The sequence below is a fragment of the Hemicordylus capensis genome, chromosome 5, assembly GCF_027244095.1.
Source record: "Hemicordylus capensis ecotype Gifberg chromosome 5, rHemCap1.1.pri, whole genome shotgun sequence".
In the NCBI taxonomy this organism is placed as follows: domain Eukaryota; kingdom Metazoa; phylum Chordata; class Lepidosauria; order Squamata; family Cordylidae; genus Hemicordylus; species Hemicordylus capensis.
In genome coordinates, this window is record NC_069661.1 from 20978591 (window position 1) to 20992241 (window position 13651).

The 13651-nt window shown below is 44.6% G+C and overlaps 1 protein-coding gene across 14 annotated transcripts in view; it reads right to left on the minus strand.

Moving 5' to 3' along the window:
- Window positions 1-13651, minus strand: part of MAPK10 (mitogen-activated protein kinase 10) — a 335464-nt gene that overhangs the window by 266747 nt on the left and 55066 nt on the right. The window contains exon 1 of one of the 14 annotated variants that reach the window (XM_053253745.1): window positions 4064-4081. The exons of the other annotated variants lie outside the window; for them this stretch is intronic. The gene's annotated coding sequence lies outside the window, so the exon portion shown is untranslated. Of the gene's footprint in view, window positions 1-4063; window positions 4082-13651 lie in introns of those variants that run through there. 14 annotated transcript variants of the gene reach the window in all.

Sequence of the window (13651 nt, forward strand, 5' to 3'; positions counted from 1 at the left end):
AGTTGGGAGGCAGCTTTTTGCCTCCCCTCCGGGGGTCTACTCATGAGCAACCGTGGCATGGAGCTACACCGCAGCTACTCACGATCTTCAAAACCAGGTTTGTGGAGCACTCGCTCCGCAAACCTGGTTTTAGGGCAGGGGTATTTAGGCAGGTTACCCACCTAAGAACCACCGGGCTCGCAGCTGAGCCCGGTGGTTCACACGATGGGGCAAAATCGGGCTAGCCTCTGCTAGCCCGATTTTGCCCCATCGTGTGAATAGCCTCACTGAATAACAACACCCCACTTGCCACTCAATCTCTGGGGCCACAAGGGAGGACATAGGAGAAGTTGACACAAAACCCCAAGGTGAATAGGAAGGCTTTATAGCCTTCCCTGTTGAGAAAGGCCACCAGCCAGTCTAGGTTGGGAGAGCCACTCCACTGCCCAGGAAGGCATTTCAGCCTGTGGGCTCACTGGTTTACCATAGGGAGCTGTGCACAGAGCCACTGGTCCCTGCTTCTAGCCCTGGCGCCTCTTGGCAATCTGCTGCCAGCTACAATAAATGTGTGAAGTGGGGTTGTGCCTGCGCGCACACTTTTATCAGCTCTGTGATGCATGAAGGGCAGGGGGGGGCTACTCCCCTTCCATTATCCACAGTTTCAAACCTTGTGAAAGGGGCTTTTACTAAGGCTCTCCACACGAGCAGTGTGAAGAGCTTAAGAGGATTCTGTGAGGAGAGCGGGCTTGACCTGCTCTCCCTGCAGATGAGCAAGGAGCTTGCCATGGGTGGCCAGATTGGCTGCCCACACGATTACCGGCTCTGTCACTGGTTGGGGCAGCGGGGATCGGGGGCCTCCTGGCCCCTGGAAGTCCCAGCATGCCCCACATGAGTGCACAGGGCATGCTGGGAAGCCCCCCAACACTGGGAGGTTTGATGTAGCCTCCTGGTCAGGGGACTACTCAGGAGTCCCTGTGGCATGGAGCCGCACTGTGGTGACACACGATCTGGGAAACAGGGTTAGCTGGGCTTCCTTAGCCTGGTTTCGGTGGGTCGTGAGAACAGCCTCACTATCTTGCTGTATTCAGGCTGAGATTTCCAAGTAGTATAATCGAGACATTGACTGCCATGTGGGACCAAATGAAGGTCAAATCACTGGAAGATACAGCAAGCAATACAACGGCATGGTGGTTCCCCTCCCCTGCCCAGGGAGCTTTCAATACTTGAATGATAACAAACCCTCCTGAGCTCTTGCTGCAGCAAAAATCCATTCATTATTTCTTAGGAGACTCCTTTCATGTGAGGAACATCATTAATGACAAGAAATTGGATTTGGAGGAGCAAACAAAGAAAAAGTCAATGGTTTTTTGTTTGGCCTTCTCCTAGCACGGTACATAAAACACAGGCGAAAAGGAAAAAACCCCAATGCAAAACAACAAGGGGGTGGGGGAGAAAGAGCCCAAGCCTAGAAATAGATTCAATAACACACAATAAGTGGGTAATAAAAGTATAACAACAATGCACTCAAGATAAGGTTGCTTTATCTTCTGTTATGCCACCCGCAGTCACCTCTTACAATGGCTCCCAATTTATGTACTGTTATTGTTCATTCAGAGCAGAAAATGTAAAAAGTAATAATAAACAGATATTGTGAAAAAGCAAACAAAAGCACGAGTTACTAGGAAACTTCATTTTCATGTCTCACATACATTTAGTGGAGTAAATCAAATTTAACAGAGATGGGTAGAACTACTGTGGCATAAAGTCACTGGAATGGGGAGAACATTAGGGTTACCAGGTTGCAACCCAGAGAACAGACATGCAGTTTTCAATCTCCTGATGCAGAAGAAGAGACAACTGCAAACTTGGCATCCCTGCAAACTTGGCAAAGTGGCACCTTTAAAGGTGGTGATTCTCTTTATCAAGCAGGGGGAGAGTAACTGGCCCTATCCAACCTCAGCACAGTACCTCCAGTGATTGTTTCTGTTGTATATCTTATGCTTCTTTTTAGATTGTGAGCCCTTTGGGGACAGGAATCCATCTTATTTATTTGTTATTACTCTGTGTAAACCGCCCTGAGCCATTTTTGGAAGGGCGGTATAGAAATCAAATAAACAAATAGAAATTGTATAAATAAACTGCAGCGTCTTCTGGCTGTTTCTTCCACAGTCTTGTCATCTCCCTCCATCTCCCCACCCCGCCTCCTGTGCCCATTGCTGCAGGAAGGGGGAAGGGGCTAGAAGGGAAACAGACATGAGAAGTTGTGGTTCCCTCTTCTCCTTCTACATTGGGAAGCAAACAAGAGCTTCAGTGATGGTGATGTTGAAATCACTCTTTGTATTTCACCCACACTGTGCATGTTCATACGGCAGCCTGTTTGCACTCCTAAATCTCCCCAAGCCACCCACTCCAACAGGATCAGGAGATGTCACTCCAAATCTGGAAATTTGAAAGCAGATAGAAATGCAGGAGCATCTGCACAGCCTTATTACTCACCACTAAGATTTCCCTTTTTAAAAGGACCAAGATTTAAATAATTTTTTAAACTCAATTTAAAGCTGGCCAGGTGACAATACAAGCTGGACCATAAAACTGAGCTTGGTCTGCTGGTTCATCACAGAGCAAAAATGGTAGGGAAGACATTATGCATCAAGAGTTACAACTCTTTCCCTCCAGTTGCCAGACACACAAAGCAAGAAAGGAGGAATATGCAAGCGATCCCTGTTCATTGGGAGGGGATGAGGCTCAAGGGTAGAGGAGATGCTTTGCACACAGAAGATCTCAGGTCTGATCCCTGGCATCTCAGAAAGGAGTGGGAAAGATCCCTGCCTGAAAACCTGGAGAGCCACTACCAGCCAGCCACAGCCACTATAGATAATAATGGACCAATGGTCTACCACCACCATCACTACTACTACTACTACTACTACTACTTGTATATACCATTTTTCTCAAAGCGATTTACACAGAAAAATAAAGTAAATAAATTAAATGACACTGTGTTAGGTAACTTCCTACATCAATTGTGCTTCAAAACAGGATTCTGTCCTATAATACTGTATCTCAGCCAAAAAATATTGTAATACATCAATCACCAGTAAAGGTTCTTTGGACTATGTCAGTTAACATGAATAGCAATAGTAACCCTTCTGGCCTTGAGAGATAAACCGTAACAGTTTTCTATAGAGGGTGGGAACAGGTTGGTTTCTCAGGCCAGAAAGCATTCCCAAGGACATTTGTGCAGAGAGGGTAAAAGCAATAGACTGAACCCCTTTCTTGGATATGAGCTGTGCATATTTCATTAAGGGCATATATACACTGTATATTTAAAAAGCGTTGAGTTGAAACAGCTTTGAGATTGGTTTAACAGTCATGGCTTCCTGGAAAGGAGAAAGAATCAATATTCAGAGGATTCTATTAGAAAAAGCTCCACTGAAATCCTATTATGTTCAGGGGCTTCTCCCCAGTAACTGTACTGGAGTCCTCATCTAGAATTGTCACCTCCACACCACCCCCACTAACCCTGCTCTTGTCCCTTGAATGGCAGCCTGAAACAAAATGTTAATGGGTGAAGTTACTCCCCACCCCGACATTTCTTGCCCTCTTGTAGCAGATTTAACAGTAAGAGGAGATAGGTTACATCATTTCTCTCAAAGAGCTTGGCTGTTTCTACGCTTCAAGTTATTGGGATACTTCATGGAGACTGGAAATTTCTGGTACTTTATACTGGAGCCCAACTGCTATGTATGTCCCATGAGGCATTACAACACCTAAGGGGAACTGCATGCAAGGTCAGATTTGAACTATAAACCTTTTGAAAACTATAGGAGGCCCAAGAGGGTAGTGAGGCTGAGCCAGTACCCTAAGACCAATAACTGGATCACCACCCCAACGGAGCTGACCTTCTTATTTTGCACCTGAGCTCGTGCAGTGTGAGAATTTCTGTGTATCCCACCCCTTCCAGAGAAAGGGGGTCAACTGAAATTACCTTGCCCCATGGACCCCCTCGAACCCTGGAACCTACACATTTGAAATCCCACAATGCAAAATGTTAGTGCTTTCTAGAGAATTTGAAAATATTTACTTTTGAATTCCCTGACAGAAGACTGTAGCCAAAAGAAAATTCTCAAAGGTAATGCAGTTTTAATGGAATTGCTCTTTCCATTAAAGGCTTCTACAGAAAGAATTATCCCAGTTGGGTAGAGCAATGGATTCTGGAGGGGTTAAAAAACAGAAAACACAAGAATGCAATGTTATTTACATTACTACTGAATTTTAGGAGTCAGCAGTTATTGTTGGGGGGTAATGATGCTGATAAGAAATAGTAAAAATATTCATGCCATGTTGCCTTGGTTAATAGAATGCTATTCTAAGGGCAGCTCTACAGTTCTAGAAATGAGTTTCAAAACCTTAAAAAGGAAGGAGATGAAATTACCATACATTGAGTAGCGGACTTGGGACATAACTAGTTTAAAAACATATTAGCATTCAGAGTCCCTCAGTTCTCACTGTAATAGAGAATTTCCATTTAATTGCCCAGAAATCTCAATAGTAGAATTGAATCCCACCAATTATATGAGCTATAAGCTAAGGTTCCACTAGCTGTTTGCTAGTTATTTATTCCTTGAACTGCTTCAGAAGTACTAAAAAAAACAACAACGAGGGGAAGAGGAAAGCCAAGTTCAGCTTTGCTCCTCTTCTTATATTTGTTCAGACTATTCGAAGTTGAGTTCATGCATATCCTACTGGGGAAGATGCATTTACTATGTCTGTGTCTAGAGTGATTGTGGGCTCAACTTCATACATTTAGGAAAAGGAAGCACAACTCACACTTATTAGGGACAAGTTCAATCACACTTAATTAGGGACAAATGAGACTGCGAGCTATAGACACATTTGTTTATTTGGGGTAGGGCTACTTGCCTAGGGAGCACAGTTGCCAGTTCGAATCCCCGCTGGTATGTTTCCCAAACTATGGGAAACACCTATATTAGGCAGCAGTGATATAGGAAGATGCTGAAAGGCATCATCTCATACTGTGCGGGAGATGGCAATGGTAAAACCCTCCTGCATTCTACCAAAGACAACCATAGGGCTCTGTGGGCGCCAGGAGTCGACACCGACTCGACGGCTCAACTTTACCTTTACTTTATCTTAGTCCTGGTGTGCTACTACAATAGGGAGTGAAAAGTAAAGTATTAAAAATGCCTGTCTTTTAAATGGTGGCTGACATCCTGACTAACAAAGCACTGGTCCTCCTGAAAAGTTCAACTAACTCAGCTACAATGCTAGCTCAGTGATGGGGACACATTTTGATGACTCCCCTTTCCCCAGGAAGTACTTTGTGCTACCTGAAAATATGTCCCTGAAAGTAGGCCCAGAAGGAAAGGAAAGGGCTCCTGGAGTCAAGAGTGGCTCCGGGGGCATGGGTGGGCACATGTCCCCCACCAGACAAGTGGCTTGACCCTTCACCGGCCCCCCATTTCTGTTGCCAATATCTAATATGTGGGATACAGCTCACCCACCCATAAATGCACTTTGCCCCTCCTGTGCCCCCCATCATTTTTTTATTTTATTTTTTTGCTGTTGCCACTACCTGAAGAAAGAGAAGATTGTTGAAATTCCCCACATACACAACTAGCACTGGTACGGCATTAGTCTGGAACTCTTCAGAAGCACTGATGCTAAATCAAATCAAATCAAATCCATTACAGTCCACGGCCAGCTTATAAACAGAGTACAGAAGCACTGATGCTACTCAAGTGCTCCTCTTTTTGCACTGGTGCTTCCCTAGTCAGGATGTCAGCCAGTGAGTGGGTAGTTTTTGCTTATTAAATTGTTTCTTACCCTTACGTCATTCTCTCAAAAAGGAACCAATGTTGAAGTATATATGTGCTTATATTGATAAATATGCAAATGTGTTGGTCAGTTAAAAGGTGGGTGATTAATCAACAAAAAATTCTTGAATCGGTTGGTGATAATAGCCCTATTCACACATTATGTTGAACACTCATACAAGAATACAGTGTACACAGGTACAGATCTATACACTGGTACAGTTATTCACATGTTATATTGAACACCAGTACAGCAGCACACTTCCTGTACGTAGCAAAAATTTGAGGGGCCGGTTTCCAGGTTAATCTTTGAAATCAAAGCTACTGAAGTCATCCACACAAAAATATGCATGAGTATACAGACATCTGTATGTATCATAGTCTAGATGATGCTGACAATGAGGCTATTCTCACAACACGAGATGTTACTCCAGGCAGCTTGGGTCATCTGGAGCACCGGGAGCCCTCCACTCCAGACCTGTGGAGTCAACTTCTCTACCCGGCTATTTACTGAGGTAGAATGAACCACTGGTTCATTCTACCTTGGAAGGTGATCATTTGCGCGATCACCACTGGGTAGCTGGGCTTCCCCCTGACCTGCCACTATTTTAGGCAGTAAGATGGGGAGGAGTGGTCGCGTAGAGCAGAGCAGCTGCTCTCCTGAAAGCAACTGCTCCGCTACTCCTGCAATGTACTGTGGAATGCGGGAGGACTTCCTCTTCCCAATCCCAGCTCAGGGCTCCATTGCCGAGTTGACTGAGTGGATACATGGTGCAGCAGAGTCCGAGACGGCAGCCGCTCATGGGGAAAGAAGGTAGGTAATCTCCTGCCTTCCAACCCCTGCCCTCCCCAGCCCTGCAGCTAAGGTTGTGAGGACGGTTTTAATATGTTTTAAAGGCTACCTTGGCCACCTTAAGAGCTAGAAGCATTTTAAAAGGATGATAGCCAAGGGTTTTCTCAGACTGCTGAATTCTGCCAATGGCAAATTTCACGCCTGTTTCATCCAGTGACTAGTGTGCACAATAATACGCAGCCTTGCTCAAAAACTGTATTTGATCATTCCTGATTGCCAAGTTGCAAAATTTCTTGAGTGTTTTGAAAATGGAGTTAGGAAAATATAATATCAATGGTGGCACCATGGGTGCTGGTGGGGGCACTGTAACAAAAATACATTAGGTTTTTCATTAAAATAGGAATTACACCTTTGGTATATATTAAGGCCTAAGCTATATCCCCCAAAGTCCACCAGGGTCTTTTGTCTTAGCATGGTACGATACAACATGCCAAAGCACTGGGAGTGGTGTGGGGGAGATACCTTCTCTTTCCATGCAGCAAGACCATCACACTGCTGCTGTTCCTTCTATACTCTGAAAATCCAGTTTAAAGGGAACAGGGAAGGAAGTTTTAGGGACTGGCTGAGTGATTTCCAAAGTCTGATTGGCCTGGAAAATAAACCAGATTATCTCTGATTTTGTTTCCTAAAGTAGCTTGGCTTTTTTTCTGAACCAATCCCAGGAGAAGTCACCTGACTCTAAACTCAACACTAGTAACACTGATCTGCTTGAAGAAGCTGCTTCTGCTCAGGAAAGCACTCAATGCAAAGCATAATTTTTTAAAAAATCAATGGTGCATTTAACTAGTTCACCAGTATTTTAATTAGACCATTATTTCCCATTAACTACAAATTAACACATTTTGCATCAACATTTAGATTTTGTAAAAAAAAGTATGTTCAATCAGGAGCTGTCACTGATGCTGAAACAGAAAACAAATGCAGCAGTTACCAAATCATTCAGTATACCAAAGAAAGCAATTTTATAAACAGTAAGTGAAAATGCACTATTATTTAATTCTCTTTTTCTGATTAAAAAAGGGGAGCTTTTCCCCTGTATACCTCTTCTGGGAGAGTAAAGAAGTATGATATGGGTCGGAGAAAGATGTATTTCTTCCTTGCCTGTGTCAAAGAAGGGCTAATGCTGGTGTGGAAATTAATTGGATCATTTGCATGACCAAATGATTCTTACAGAACATTACAGGCAGAGCTGGCACCATGGGTGGATCAGGTTCGGCATGAGCCTAAGGGTTCAGGCCCATGCAAGGGTCCATGCCGGCCCACTTGGGTAAATGGTAACCCCTTTGTGGTTGCAACATTGGACAAGACAGCCAACAGGCTTACACAACCCCTTCCTTTGTCACTGGTCACCCTCCATTGGCCAACGGGAGCATCCCCCAGGCCCCGGCATCATCATGGCAACTCTCCTTCTTCTATCCACACCATCAGCCAATGGGAGCAACCCCCAAATGATATTCCCACCAGCTGAGGAGGAGGAGTTCCCACTGAAAGACACAACAGCAGCTAGTGCTCTCCTGTCCAGCCTCGGAGAGCAGAGGAACTGCCACTGCTGCCAAGACATCCTTGTGACAAATGCAAATCTGTCTGTTTCACTGTATGCAATTCTTAATTCACCTTCCAAAGTCAAGAAATAGAAAAGAGGCTAAGTGTAATACTATTAATATTTCTGACACTGTAGAGTAGCAAGAGATCTTTGAAATTACAATGCCATTTTGTGGACTTTAGGAGCACCATTGTAGATTTTAGTGAGGGAGCAAGGAGCTTTTAGTGCCGTAGAGGACAAGATTACAAGGTTTAATCAAATGAATAACCCTTTAGTTGGCCTTAAACTGAGTTGGGAACATGATTTACAACAGACTATTTGTGATCTGGAATGGAACAAGATATGGAAATGGAAGCCCGTTGCTTCAACCTCAGCCCAAATAAAGGAAAAATTTTTAAAATGTTTCCATAGATGGTATATGGCCCCTTCCAGATTAGCTTATATTTCCCCACTCTGTTGGAATGGTTGTGGGTCAAGGGGAACATATTTTCACTCATGGTGGTCCTGTCCTAGTGTTCTTTCTTTTTGGACAGAGGTTTTCTCAGAGATGAGTAAAATTATAAGGCAGAGGTTACGTTTTCCAGAGTTGGCATTACTAAATATATCTCTGGGTGTTAATTCAGAGTTTTCATCTGAGGAATTGATAGCAGTTATGTTAACAGCCGCCAGATTGTCTATTGCGCAATGATGGAAAATAAAACCATGACCCTTGATACTTGGTATCAGCACATGTGGCATACAGCTATATCGGAAAAACTGACCCATACTATTTGTTTTCAGTTGGGTCAGGCTAATCTCAATGGTTTTGTTTACCACATGGTCTGGTTTTATTTTATTTACAAATCAGGAAATCTTTGCTTATTCTCTACCTTCTGGTTACATCAGTATCTGGAAGATTGTTAAATGAGGCTGTTGTGTATTTAAATAGAAATCAGAGCTTATGTGATTGTAGAAAGGAATATAACTGCTTGTGATGATTGTTGTTATATTATTAATGACTGTTTGTTATGTGTTATGTTTACCCAATAAAAATTTAAAGGAGAGATTTAAAAAAACAAGTTTAGAGGCCTGCTCTTAGATATATTCAAAAACAGTCCTGTAAATTAAGAAGTCAAACTGTCACCCTCTTAACAAAAAGGGATTCGATCTTTTGTTATGCATGTGAACTGGTTGATTCTATGGTTCTGCTATGCCAGACCTAAAGCCAGTGCAATGTAGTCACTCTCCTATGCATTTCAAACAGCAAAGTCAACAGCACAACAATACCAAAAGAAACAAAAATGAAGGCAGCATCACCCACAGCTACTCTCCAAGTGACTCTGACAACACCATGACTCATCAAACATGTTACTTCCTGATAACATCCCTTTCAACATCACCCCTGCAGGAAAGGTGCCTATCAAGTTGTGGCAACAGAGAGAACACCACAATGATACCGCCAGATCTCCAGCACATAAAGTAAAAGCATATTCCCAGGAATAGATACAATTGTCTGCCTGATAGAAGATCTCCCATGGCCCAGCAATCAGGACGCTTGGATATCAAATTCAGGGGCTTTCCTGGGTGATGTGTGTGTGAGAGGAAAGAGTTGTTTGCAAGGCAGAGGAAAGGGAGTTACAAGGATAAGGAAGAACTGAAAATATAACAGCAAGCTCATAGAGTCAATGTCATGAGCTACCTGGTAATTCAATGGGAAAGAGTGACACAGTACAAAGCAAGGGATGTGATTTTTATTCTCACCATGGAGAGAAGCACATGTAACCCCCAGATGGTAAATAGGGGCATAGCAAAGGGAGAGGGAGCCTGTGTTCACCCTTCTCCCTGGCGGCTCCTCAGAGTGAGATGAGGCTGGAGATAATGAAGAAAATAGGGAGGGGTGGAGCTGGAGGGCCCTCAGGAGCTGCGGGGTGGGGGCGGGTCTTTGAACCCATCCACTCAAGTGTAGCTATGCCCCTCAGTAAAGTTCACGTTTTTGAGAGTCCTGCTAGTAAAAATAAATCATAGGCAGAAAAATCCAGACAGAGAAGAAGACAAGAACACCAAGTTTCCCACTCTATGGAAGAATAATCTAACCACAAGACCCAAGACAGTGCTCCCTGGGGCCAAACCCATTGCATATCCCTCCCTTTCCCCCATGTCCATGCAATGCACCCAGGAATCCCAGTGCTGAATGGATTGTACACTGGAGCCATAGCTCAGTTTAACAGCAGTAGCTTAACATACATGTAGTCCAAGATTAGTGATTATGGTCCCTCAGGGGAAGGACTTGGAAGAATCATGTGCACCTGAATATGCCATGCAATAGTAACCAGTCAGAGTGACTGGCTTTTGTAATGGCTTGACCCATTCATAGCCTAGGATGTCTTCTATTTTGCCCAGCCTTCATCCTACTGCACCACAACTCATCTATGTTCATTAGTGCCAGAGACCTTGATTATTTTCCCAGGGCACCTTGTTATCTGTCTCCAATCTTAACAACCACCAGTTGATTTCTAATCTCCCTGTTTTGGGCAAAACGAGAAAAGGTGTGGTGGAGGTCCATCTGCAATTGTGGGTCTTAGATGACACACAATAAGGCAGTTTTTACAGTGGTAGGCTGGGTAGGACAAGCATCCTACCCAACTTGGGGAGCTGTGAGCGGTGCGCTCCCAATTTTTGGTCATCTGTCAACAAAAACCTAGATAGGAGAAAGGGAAAATGATCATGTGTGAGGCGGGCACAGGCTCCAATTGAACCATCCCACCCAGCACTTTTACCAAGCATATTATCAGCAGTGGAGGAAACATCATCAGAGCCTGAGCCTACCTCCCACACAGCCTATTTATCAAGGCATAGCTGCTGGGTAAGTGAAAGCTGCTGCTTAGCACATGAGCATGGATGACACCTCCAATCTTTGTTTTAACTGACACTTTGTTTTAACGGATTGGCAAACAGGAGCACGCACAGCTCCCAAATTAGGGCAAAACGCTTCTCCTACCTTAATTATGATCATGTGAACTGCCCTACCAAATTGTAGATGCTTTGCTGGTGCTCCAGTGGTAAGGCATAGGCAGAATATAGACCCACAGTCCTGGCAAGGTGTGTTGTAGGGATGTGCACGGAATCAGTTTGGCACTCCTTTTCTGGAGCGCCGAACTGGTTCAAAACGCCGACATTCGGCCCAGTTCAGAGGCAAGGGTGGTTGCTTTAAAGAGCGGGGAGAGTGTCTTTACCTCCTCCACGGCATTTCCCCCACCGGTGCTGCTGCAAAAACTGCTGACTCAGGGTGGCTGAGTACTTTCTTGCTGCCCCGGTCAGTGTAATAACAGAAGTGGCTGGTGCACATGCATAACTGAGCGGGGCAGCAAGAAGGTACTCAGCCACCCTGCGTCAGTGGCTTGGGCAGCAGCGCCAGCGGGGGAAATGCGGTAGAGGAGGTAAGGACACCCTCCCTGCTCCTTAAAGCAACCACCCCCACCTCCTGGGAGTGCACAGAACTGGTTCCATGCACATCCCTAGTGTGTTGGTGAACCCTTTTGGAGGATTGGCACTCCTCCTTTTGGAGTACTGGCACTCCATCATCAAGACAGCGGAGGATAAGTAATATGACAGCGGGCAGTTACCACTTTCCTAACCGTAATGAGAAAAGAGACACAGTTGAATTAGTCACAGCTTTTATTGAAGTGGATGAGTTGTGGAGTGAGTTCTGACAATATCAGAGAAGAAAGGAGCAGCCAGGCCTTTTGCTCCTGTCGGCTTCATGACAGCAAAGCAACAGGTTCAGCTGTTTTATTCGCTGCACCTCCATACTGGGTAAGGCTGCAGACAATATTACATTATTGTCTGTCTTGCACTCTGGAAAGATGAAGGAGCTCTCATAAAAAGGTATCAACCCAGAGAGGTACAGCTGGCTTTCACTTCTGCTGCTTTAGGCCTTGCTTCTGGTCTGCATAGCACTGGAGGGTGTGTGTGTGTGTGTGTGTGGAGAAAAGCCTTGCATCCGTACTGAATCATTGTCTGTGGAGAGACAAAAGGAACATGAGAATGGTCATGAGTAATGGGTAGCCACTATAGTAAATAGTTCCTGGGTGGTCCGTTAGAATCTGGTGACTGATTACGGGAGGACAACTGGTGCTCTTTCCATCCCACTTGCCTCAGCCTAGCTCTCCACCTGCAAGTCAACCTGACGCCTATATCTGGGGATTAACTTGTTTGGATAAGTAATTCTCACCCATCCCATGAGGGTATTTCAGTAAACCTCTGTGTCCAACTTCTGGCAGTTCTGTTGCCATGTGGTCTGCTGGAGGAAAAAATGAGCCATGAGTGTTCGGCCAACAGTGGTAGTTGGTGGAGTGCATGGTGTTCACCAACAATGGTAACTGTGTTCCTCAATGTCTTCACTACTGAGTGGTGGGAATTTATCTGTGTTTGAAGGTGTGTTGGCCAACAGAAGATCTGTTACTTCAAATTGCATATTTGTGACCCCTTTGTAAGGGTCACTGATCCAACCTATTAGCCAGAGGGGCATTTAGCCAGCACACGGCTGCCTCTAATTGCATGGGTGACAATCCAAGGCTATGGGTGTTTGTGGGCTCTGCATACTCATCTCTTTTCTTGGGGTGTTGGGGAGGAATGGAGGATGTTTAAGAGTAGTGCTTTGAGGCAGGGGCTTCCCTTCCTTTGTGAGCCCCTCCTCTTGCTTACCTGTATGAGATGCCTTGTCCTTACAACCCCAGTTCCAGAAGTACAACTGAAGAATGTGGTAGGGATTTGAATCTGGAGTCTTGAGCCAGGATACCTGTAAGAGTTCTGAGAGCACAAATATTATTCATCTGCTTTGTTGCTGTTGCTGTTCTCTCTGGTGATTGGGTATTTGTTTGTGCAAAGTGTTCCCTTTGTTCTAAGTGTCATATCACCAAAACCGCCCTATCACCAAATGCCCTCTTACGTACTTCCACGTATGTGCACTTATGTCTCTGTACATGGTGGCAGAGTGATGTGGCCCCGTGTTATGTATCATTTTTTCCTGCACTGCAGCATTGCGCTCTGTCAACACTTGAGGATTTAGCAGCAATCTTATCCCCATCCCAGTCGGCATAACTTATGGATATGATCACTCATTTGCTTAATTCATTACTCAGGAATTATCTACTTTGCAGACTGAGGTATAAGCACAGAATGCAGGGCTGTGGGTGACTGTGCTTTGTATATGCTTTGCCATAATACAAGGTGGTGTAGATATTAAACTGGTCTGGTGGTCATTCCCTCTGCCCAGCAAACCCTGGGAACCGTTGCTCTAAGAGGAAGGGCTAGGTTATCTTGAACAAAGGATTCTCCACAACTTTACAAAATTACAAGTCCAAGGATTTCATAGGGAAGCCACGAAAGTAACACTGGAATAAAATCAATCTAAGCATATAGGGTAAGCAGCCTGCTATGTGTAGAATCAGACAATTAGAG